The following is a 10,831-nucleotide window of genomic DNA, read 5'->3' as shown; positions in this document are numbered from 1 at the left end:
GGAGTGTAATAGGGGTCTGATGCAATCCCTCACATGGAAGACACTAGGGAGCCTGGTTCTAGAAAGTTATGATGGTGTGTTATGGAAGATCTCTGCTTTCCAATTTGGAGCATAAAGATGTTATGTATGAAACAAGAAAATGATAAATGTTGGAGAAGATGTGGGAAAATTGAAACACTAATGCATTGTTGATATTGTGAAATGATCCAACCATTTGGGAGAGCAATTTGGAACTATGCCCAAAGGGCTATCAAAATGTGCATACCCTTTGACCCAGTAATAGCATTTCTAGGGCTATATCCCAAAGAGATCACACAAATGGGAAAAGGACCCATATGTACAAAAATATTCATAGCAGCTCTTTTTGTGGTGGCAAAGAATAGGAAATTGAGAGGATGCCCATTGATTGGGGAATGGCTGAACAAGTGGTAAATGAATGTAGTGGAATACTATTGTGCTATAAGAAATGATGAACAGGTTGACTTCAGAAAAACCTGGAAAGACTTGCATGGTCTGATGCTGAGTGAAGTGAGCAGAACCAGGAGAACATTATACACAATAACAGCCACGTTGTGCAGTGACTAATATTGATAAACTTAACCTTTCCCCAGCAATGCAAGGATCTAAGACATCTTCAAAGGCCTTGTGATGGAAAATGCTATCCACATCCAAAGAAAGAACTATGGAGTTGGAATGCAGATCGAGGCATACTATTTGCTATTTTTTTTTCTTCTGTTGAGTTTTGTTTCCTCTTTCTGGTGGTTCCTCCTATTGGTTCTAATTCTTACTTACAACATCACTAATGTGAAAATATGTTTAATCGGAATGTATATGTATAGCCTATATCAGATTGTGTGCCATCTTGGGGAGGGTGGAAGGGAGGGAGAGGGAGAAAAAATTTAAACTCAAAAGCATATGGAAGTGATTGTTAATAAATAAAAATAAATTAATAAAAAACACTGGGAAAAAATGATGTTATGTAATTGGTTTTGCTCTGTTAGTCACATGATTGAGAGAAAGCTTTTTAATTGGTTTTAAAACAAAAGCTTTATGATTGGCTATAGAGCTGGAACTAGGGTGAATTTAAAAGGCTCTAGTAAGGACCTGTCCCTTTATCTGGTTCTTCCATTCCAATGAGAGATACAATAATGAAATGGACAGGCCTCTGGCCCTGTCTGTCTGATGTCAGTGTGGGGCCCATCAATATGTCACCTTAGTCCTTTACTTCTGCATTTATTCTTTCCTATTGTAGGTAAAAAAAAAAAAAGATTGCTCAGCAATCAATCGATAAACATTTATTAAGTGCCTATTATGTATCAGGAATTGTACTATGACTCTTTGAAAGGTCAGAAAGGGGAAAACCACCAGCATCTGAGCCCTAGAGTCTCTATTGGGATTTTCTGAAAGCCAGAGGAGTGAAGTCCTAAATGACCTGACTGTCCCAATTTAACAGCAGTAGAGATGCAGATTTATCTACCCATTGGATGTGCTGTATTTGGAAGCTAATTTGCTATATAGAAACCACATTGAGTCTGATTTTACTCTTTCCAGGGACTAAGATGGTATAGAGGAGAGTGTAATTCTAGTTGTTGAAGGGAACTTCTTGTTCTTGTTGTACTTCTTGAAGTGTCTTCTCAGTAAATGTGTGTGTGTGTGTGTGTGTGTGCATGAAGAATGTGATCAGGACATTCATTACATAATCCCTGTAACTATCCTAAATCCAGTCTACCAGGTTGCCACTACTTCTCTATTATCTGCATTCAAACATTTTACAAAATCTCAGAGCAGATATTTTTTATTAGAATTTTAAAAGTTCTTTTCTTATTTGAGTATTTGCTTATAGGCTCTAGAAGAGGTGATCATTCTTACTGAAGAAGTCACCCTAATATTCAACATTAATCTGCTCTAAGAGAAGCAATACTTTTAAGTCTCCTAGTTAAAGCAATATCAGCCTGGCCAACCAGACCCTTACAAGCCAGGAGTAGTGAAGTAACCTAAGTTTGTGGATAACGGACAGTAATAATAATGAACTACAAAATCATATAGAACACCCAGGCCAATTGGGTGGCAGAGGTGATATTTGTAACTAATTAGCCAGGAATCTTTGAAAGGGCTGTCAAGTAGAAAAATGATTCTTCTCTTTTCCCTTGACCTCAGAAGGTAGCTAGGATTAATAGGGAGTAGATGGAGAGAGGAAGATTTCAGCTTAGCACAAAGAAAAACTTCTTAATAATTATAGATGTCCAAAAGGAGAGAGCAGACTAACTTGGTGGCTAGATAATGAGCTCCTTATTCTAGAAGTTGTTTAAGAGGTGGCTGGAGGACCACTTGTTGAAGAAATCATGACAGGCGTAGGGGATTCCTGTTCGGGTATAGATTGGATTGGGAGACCTCTGAAGTCCTTTCTCACTGTGAGATTCTTTCATTTTAAGGTCAAATTTATCCAGTGTTTTCGTGTGTGTGTGTGTGTGTGTGTGTGTGTGTGTGTGTGTGAAAGCTCCATTGGAGGTCAAATTAGTTAACATATCCTGAGAGATAAATAATCTGTTGTAATAAAGAAAGGATTGTAGAAATACCAAAAGTCTTCTCCTGCACATTGAATGCCCCCCTCCCCGGAGGATTTATGGGAGAACATGGACAAGAATTGCATAGAGTTGAGAAGGCAGAGACAGGTTGTGTTCAGCATTGTGCAGGGAATGCTTACTTGGGGATCCATTGGAGTATGAACCATGCAGTATTCAGTAATGCCCCTGTCATTGAATTGGCTGCTACTGTCGGCTTTTTTCATTCTCTGACCAATACAAAACTACATCTCATCTGTAAAGAACTTTAGTCTAAGTTTATCAGGCAAGTTTGAAAACAAGAGGTATAGATTGCATCTACTTACAGAACTAAAGATGGCCACCAGGAGGCAGATATATATTGCTTGATATTATCACTATTTCTAGAAATAGAATCACAGAATTTTACATATGTTGGAACCTCTGAAATTATCTAGTGAAAATTCTGTCTTTTGCAGATGGTAAAATCAAGACCTGGAGAGGTTATGGAACTGGTCTTAGATTCTATATACTATGATATTCTGTTGGAAATTGATGAAAGATTCAATTATTTTTAAGTTGGTACAGTGAATAGATCACCACACCTGGAGTCAGGAATACCTGAGTTAAAATCTGACTTCATATACTTCTTAGCTGTGTGACCCTGGGGAAGGGTCACTTAACCACTTAGCTGGGCAAGTCACTTAACCCTGTTTGCCTCAGTTCTTCATCTATAAATGAACTGGACAAGGAAATAGCAAACCACTCCAGTATCTTTGCTAAGAAAATCCCAAATGGGATCATGAAGAATTGAACATGACTGAACAACAACAAAATGACTTGAATTTCACAAATGATTGAGACATTTATACAGTTTTAATAAGGAGTTTTATTTTGCTATAGGGCAAATGATGTTGAAACTTTCACTAAACCAAATTCTTAATGAAGCATTTCAGTTGACAATATCTTTTTAGTTGAAGGCTAAGCAGAAAATCATTTTCTATTTCCGTTTTTACTACTAGAAGTAATATGTCAGTATATTTTCCTGCTTTAGTAAGTACAGTATATATATTAACTAAAACATTTCTCTGATGTTTCAGGACTTATATCTACCTTTGAGTCATTATTTTGAACATTATTTAGGATTGACCAGTACTACAGGTACAAAAAGAATGCAAGATTTAGTTGAATATGTAATGATCTAATAATGTACTCCCCATTTCTTTTTTTTTCCACTGAAATTATTTTCAGCTTGTTTTTGTTATGATTTACTTGTTTCCCTCTAAAGTGAATTGAAAAGCAAAAAATCTCAAATATTGAGGGTTTTGTGTAGTTGCATTTTAGTTAATCCAGATCTTGCTGTAAGTAATTTGCAGGTAACTATTCAGGGGGGAAAGTTCTATTTTTTCCTCCATGCTTTCTCAGTTATTTCAACAAGTACTTATTTTTTGTTGACATTTGTTGATTTAAAACAAAGCTATATCAAGGCAAAGCCTGCAAAATGTTTCTCCAATGCTTTTTAGCATTAATGCCATTAACTTATCATAAGCAAATCTCCACCAATGAAACTCTACTGCAATACTGATTTAGCTGAATGACAGCCTACTCCTGCTCAATGCTCTCCTCTGTAGCTCTCCTCTACTCAGCACAGACTCAGTTGCCATTGTGAGCCTTCATTCCTCATTCCTCAGTTGAAGGTATAGTTCGAGACTTCTCCATATCTGGAGAAAATGATTGCTGCTTCCTAAAAATGATTCCACTTATTGCAAATAGCTACAGAAACACACACACACACACACACATACACACACACACATCTTCCACAGAAAGACACTGTGTGGGTTGCAGTTTTGCCATTATAATGTGAATATTGTGAAAGACTCCCATGTGACATGAAGGGCAGAGGGTATGCTTTGGGGGATTTCTTGTTTCTCTTTCTCATTACTCTCAAACAGGCAATCTATCACTGCTGACTCTCATTGAAAGCACACAGGCTCACAAGGACCAAACAATGATGAGGTTTATTTACAGATCAAAGAAAACCCATAGAGTTTAAAACAGAGCTTATCACGAACCAGCCCTCACCCAGAAAGTCTGCTTATGGAGATCCCTGGGTCCTAAATCTAGACATATAAAGGACCTTCTTGATTACTGTATCTAGTTCAAGCCCCTCATTTTAAAAAGGAGGAAAAGGAAAGCTCAGTTAGGCTAATTGACCTGCCTAATATCACATAAGCAGTGAGTGTTCCTTCCCACTGTTCCGCAAACACCCTTCATTGTTTCTCAATCATGACCTGGGTGAGGATTCCCAGTGATGTGACCTGTAGTTTGGTTTCTCAGCAATACATCCTACTGAGATTCTTGCAAACCTCGAAAGGGAGCTCCTCATTGGAACAGTAAAGTACAGCCTTTTCCCTGCTTAAAGACTCTGCTCTTCCTTCAGCCCTCCACAGTTCTCAGCAGGTGATACTTGTCCCTTTCTTCCACAGCTCTGTCAGTGGGGCCCAAGAAGTATGGTATAACTCCTTAGGCAAAAGCTCTCTTCAGAGACAAGGGATATTTCTCAACTCCCTTTCCTTATCTAGAGACAACTGAACTCTCTGCATCTGTCTTTAATGCAAGGCCAAAAAAGAAACCCCACTCTAGCTGTTCCCTTGTGCTAAAAAGTTCCTGCCAGGCTCTGGCCTGAGATAAACTTGCCTAGATATCAGGAGCACACTTTCTTTTTCATTTCATAAGCTGGTTTCTGCGGTCAGTAGCAGGTGGGGTAGGGTAAACTTCATACCTGGCATCTCCTCTCCCCTAGGTCCTGAGTGGTACATTTTCCAGCTACTATCAGCATCACTCAGGATCTAGAGATCAGTAGAACTCTTCATTTCTACACTCATTGTTCCTGGGACACACTGGGTTGGTGTATTCTAATGACAATAATTAAGTAAAGTCACTACAATGTTTTATTTTATTTTTTTAAATTACAGAGATGATAGAATCACAGATTTTAGAACCAGAAGAAACTTCTGAGGCCATTAAATCTAACTCATTCATTTTATGGACAGAAAAAGAAGCATAGGAAGATGCACAGAAGTACCAGAGATGATGATAAGTGCTAGGTGGGGTTGGGGTATCCTTTTTTTTGAAATAGATGCATGTTAGGATATTGTTTGCCAGGGTTTCCAAAGGACCAAATAAAGAACCCTATTCAGGTTCAATCTGGGACATACAAGAAAATGAGGTCCTTCTGGACTGTTTCTTCACATCCAGTTCAATTCTGAAGTTAAGAAGACCAGTCCTAATATGGCTTCAGTTTGGAGAAACTCTAGCTAACAGTGGTAGCTTAGGGCTGTAAAAGCTGCATGTTGATCTCAGAGTTTCTAGAATCCACATGGCCTCCTGAGGGCAGGGTGAGTTGGTGAGGATAGAGCCTTAGTGGGTAGCTCTTGTAGCAGCAGTAAGCATTGGGGAAGAAGGTATGCAGACCTCTGGGTTTCGCCATTATTGTGGGAGAAAATCTAGCCCAAATTGTTGAGAGGTTTCTAGGCTCCCCAAGGGGAAGGTTGTGGGGCAATACTGTTGATGTTCTCTAAAATTTCCATCCTGTGCCCCAACTCTATCACCCCTTTTGTAGTTATAATTCTGGATAAGCCTAAAAATAGTCTACATATGGTAGATATGTTCTTGGCATGGTCACTAGTTTGATGCTGTTCAGACCTGTTGAGTGGTCCTGGCAATTCCAGCTTTGAAAGGGGTAGGTTGGAAGCATCACATACTATAAAAATACAAGCCATCTGATCCCTTTGGAGCTAGAACACTGACCAATCCCCAACAGAACAGCTGCTAGGATGACCTCTCTTTCCCCCGACATGGAATCCAAGAAGCTTAGCCTTTAAATGTATTACCATACACTTTCAAAGAATGAGCAGTGAATCATGCATCATATACCATGTCTTTGCTATTGCTATTGCTGTTCTACTTTCCAAACTAGAACACCAGAGATCAAGTCTGGGAAGAGCTAAGCCATATGACCTTGTACTCCTTGGGGCCATGAAATCCTATCTTAACCTCAGTCATTTTCTGACTTGCTCCAGGCCTATTGTTCCACTCACTACCTTAGTGAACTCCCAGATCATAACTCCCTTCCTTGGTCAACACTTGTTCTGTATGTGTTGTCTCTCCCATCAGAATTAATTTTCTTGAGGGCACTCTTGCTTTTGTATTTGTATCTTCAGCACTTACACAGTGCTTGGCACACAGTAAATGCTTTAAAATGCATTTTATTCATAGACACAACAGAAATAATTTCTTGTATCTGGCAAACAATATGCTAACATGCCTCCATTTCAAGATAAAGGGATACACCATGGGCTGCTTTGAGGGGCTCTTGTTTTATGAGAACATGTAACATCCCTTCTGGGATTACTTCTCAACTCCTATTCATGGTCTGGCATGTAGTAGGTGCTTAACAAATGCTTTTTGACATAAATGCTTGTTGACTTGAAAATAGGAAAACAAAATAAAATCATATTTAAATGCTTTCTTGTTTTTCTTTCTTTTTTCCTTTGGTGAGGCAACTGGGGTTAAGTGACTTGCCCAAAGTCACACAGCTAGTGAGTGTTATGTGTCTGAGGTTGGGTTTGAACTCAGGTCCTCCTGACTCCAGGGCCAGAGCTCTATCCACTGCGCCACCTAGCTGCTCCTGTCTTCTTGTTTTTGTCTGCCTTCTCTTTCTTTATCTGATTATTTAGTGAAGTCACCTAACTTTTTATTATAGAAATAAGAGCCTTTCTAATCCAGAACCTCTTCAATCTTTTTTTTGCCTCATGGACCTCTTTGGAGATCTAGTATCTTTCTGGAGGCAACTAAGTGGTACAGTAGCTATAGCACAGGGCCTAGGGAGAGGAAGATTTGAATTCAAATCCATTTTCAGACATTTCCTAGCTCTGTGACCCTGGGTGATTTGCTTAACCTCTGTCTCCCTCAGTTTCTTCAATTGTAAAATGGGATAATAATAATAATATGTGTCTCCCAGGGTCGTTGGGAGGATCAAATGGTATAATATTTTTAAAATGTTTAGCATAGTGCCTGGCACATAGTGCATGTGCCGGCCACACAAACACATAGTAGATATTTGGTAAATGGTCTTCCTTCCTTGTTTCCTCCTTCCTTCCTTTTTTCTCCCTTCTTTCCCTCTCTCCCTCCTTCCTTCCTTCCCTCCCACCCTCCTTCCTTCCTTTCTTCCTTCTTCCTTCTCAGAATGTCTTTTAAGTCATAAAACAAAATACATTAGATTACAAAGGAAACAAATCTATATTGAAATATAGAAGTTCCATCTCTCTTTCTCTCTCAGTTCAAGAACTTCAGGTTAAGAACTTTTGTTCTAGTTTCTCAGTCCATGATGCTGTGCAGAATTAGCTCTGGGAGAGCCTTTTGTAATGAGGTTATATAGGTCAAAATTGTTTCCATGGAAATAATTTGGTGCAGTATTACCAAGCAGTATTTTGATTTCATCACAGGCTCAACAATGAGGATAAAAAAGTCCTCAAAAATAAAATCTTTTCAAATAACATCTTTTTTGAACAATCAAGTGGGAATAAGAAGTATAAACCAAAGAACATAGAAAGTAAATGTATTAAATGTTTGTTATAATCTGATTATTACAACAATAAAAATGAACAAACATTTATCACTATGCTACTCAAGAAGTTAGTCAACATTCTTTTATTAAAGACCTATTGTATGGTAGGCAGTGTGCTGGGTGCTAGGAAGTTTATATTCTATGGGGGTAGGGGCAACACGCACATATATAGCTATATTAAAATGCAAAGCAGATATAATGTATCATAACTTAGATTGGGCTAGAATGAGGTGAATATGAAATTGGTTGACTGGCCATACACAAATAGTCGTTATTGGTTTGATATCAACTTGGAAGGAGGTTTTCAGTGGAGTGGACTATAGATCTCTACCTGGTCCTGAATTATTTAACAATTTTATCAATGAGTTGGAAAAAAAAAAAAGGCCTAGATGATACACTTCTCAGATTTCCAGATGATGCAAAGCGAGGAGGAAAAATTAACACATTGGATGAATTTCAGGATCCAGAAAGATTTCAACAGGTTAACATATTGAAGACATTTACTATAGCTGTATATCTGAGTTTTCTTTTTTCTGCAGGGTCAACTGAGAAACACCAGGAAACTTCAAATAGGTGTTCACCCTAGGGCCAGGGCCCAAAGCTAAATGCTGAAAGGAGTACCAGAGGCAGCATGGGATAATGGAAAGGATTTGTAATCAGAAAAATTTAGTTTCAACCCTTGAATTTGTTCCTTATTTTTGGTGTGACCTTGACTAGGTCATCCTCTCAATTTCAATTGCCTCATCCATAAAATGAGAATGGTCAAATGGTCTCTAAAATCTCTTTAAACTGCAATTTCTGTGACTCTAGTTTTGTTTTCCTGTTCCTTTCTTACCTTATACCGGCTTTTTAAACTTTTTCTACTCTCAACCTCTTCAGAACTTAAACTGTGGGTCTCGACCCACTGCTCTGAGCTCATCTCTAGCATGTTTTAAGCTTCCCTCTTCCCAGACCTACACCCAACCCCTTCAAATAAATATCTTATCTCTTAAACACCATTTAACTTTCATAGTATTTAAAGTAACAGCATAATTTGACAATCTTATCTAAGCAGCGAGAGGTTTCTTTGAGAAGGTTACATAACTATGCCATGTTCTCTTTTCTTCCCAGGTAATGAGTGTATTTTAACAGTGTTTCCATGGAGACAATATTCCTGATCTTGTCTGACCAGATTAATGATGGCAGAACTTCAGACCAGATGGGAGGAAAAGGCTATATAGCAAGCAAGATGATGAGGAGTACTGGGTGGGGTTGGTGTATCCCTTTTTCTTGAAGTGGATGCATATTAGGATATTGTTTGCCAGGATTTCCAAAGGACCAAGTAAACAACCCCATTCAGGTTCAATCTGGGACATACAAGAAAATGAGATCCTTCTGAACTGTTTCTTCACATCCAGTTCAATTCTGAAGTTAAGAAGACCAGTCCTAATATGGCTTCAGTTTGGAGAAACTCTAGCTAACAGTGGTAGCTTAGGGCTGTAAAAGCTGCATGTTGATCTCAGAGTTTCTAGAATCCACATGGCCTCCTGAGGGCAGGGTGAGTTGGTGAGGATAGAACCTTAGTGGGTAGCTCCTGTAGCAGCAGTAAGCATTGGGGAAGAAGGTATGCAGACCTCTGGGTTTCGCCATTGTTGTGGGAGAAAATCTAGCCCAAATTGTTGAGAGGTTTCTAGGCTCCCCAAGGGGAAGGTTGTGGGGCAATACTGTTGATGTTCTCTAAAATTTCCATCCTATGCCCCAATTCTATCAGCCCTTTTGTAGTTATAGTTCTGGATAAGCCTAAAAATAATCTACATATTCTGGGTAGATATGTTCTTGGCATGGTCACTAGTTTGATGCTGTTCAGACCTGTTGAGTGGTCATAACAACCCTCAAATCATGTTTTTTAGGCAGCCACCTACTCCACCTACATATAGGGCTAACCCTGTCAAGATATTTGGAGACACACACCCTGTTTCCCAGAGCTAAGGCCCAACAAGCAGGCTGTGCCCTGAGCTTGGCACAATAACAATCCTTTGCTCTCTGGATGATCTTACCTTCTGGCAAAGTTTATTGCTTTGACCAGCACCAGGTGTTCACTAAGGGATTTATGATTTTCATATTAAATCACTAACTGTTTAGATTTGTTGGAGTTCCCCCTATTTTCCAGGGACCTGAGAGCCAGAAGTAGGTGGTCTGCTGCAGCCTAAAGCTGCGACATGCTCACAATCCCCGTTTCTTGTAAATGCCAAGTGAACTGAACCAGGTACTACACTCCTGTTGCTGCCACACTAACTCTGGTTCTGTACCCCACTGAACAATTACAAGGCTCAATGACCCTTATGCAACTTAGAGTACTGTTCCCACAGGACACAAGAAATCCTGTATTGTCCCAAGAAATGACAACCAAGGGAACTGCTACTCAGGACTTAAGAATGATTGTGTTCTGGTCCAGCCCCCTTGTGGTTTTCATGGATAAAATCCCTACCCCTGTCCCAGCTATTTAAGTCCTTCTACTTAGGGGGCATTTCACTTATAAGAGTTTTTCTCATTCTGAAATTAATTAGACTGCTACTTGACTCCTGACACACCTGCCTTTGACCTGTTTTGGTTGGCTCTGGCCATTCACAGGTTAAAGGCCAATTCCAGTCTGGTTAACAATCCCATATCTGCCTTTTCC

Source organism: Vombatus ursinus, unplaced genomic scaffold (genome assembly GCF_900497805.2).
Source record: "Vombatus ursinus unplaced genomic scaffold, bare-nosed wombat genome assembly UNPS02014812.1, whole genome shotgun sequence".
Lineage (NCBI taxonomy): Eukaryota > Metazoa > Chordata > Mammalia > Diprotodontia > Vombatidae > Vombatus > Vombatus ursinus.
Note: the sequence above shows the minus strand (reverse complement) of the source record.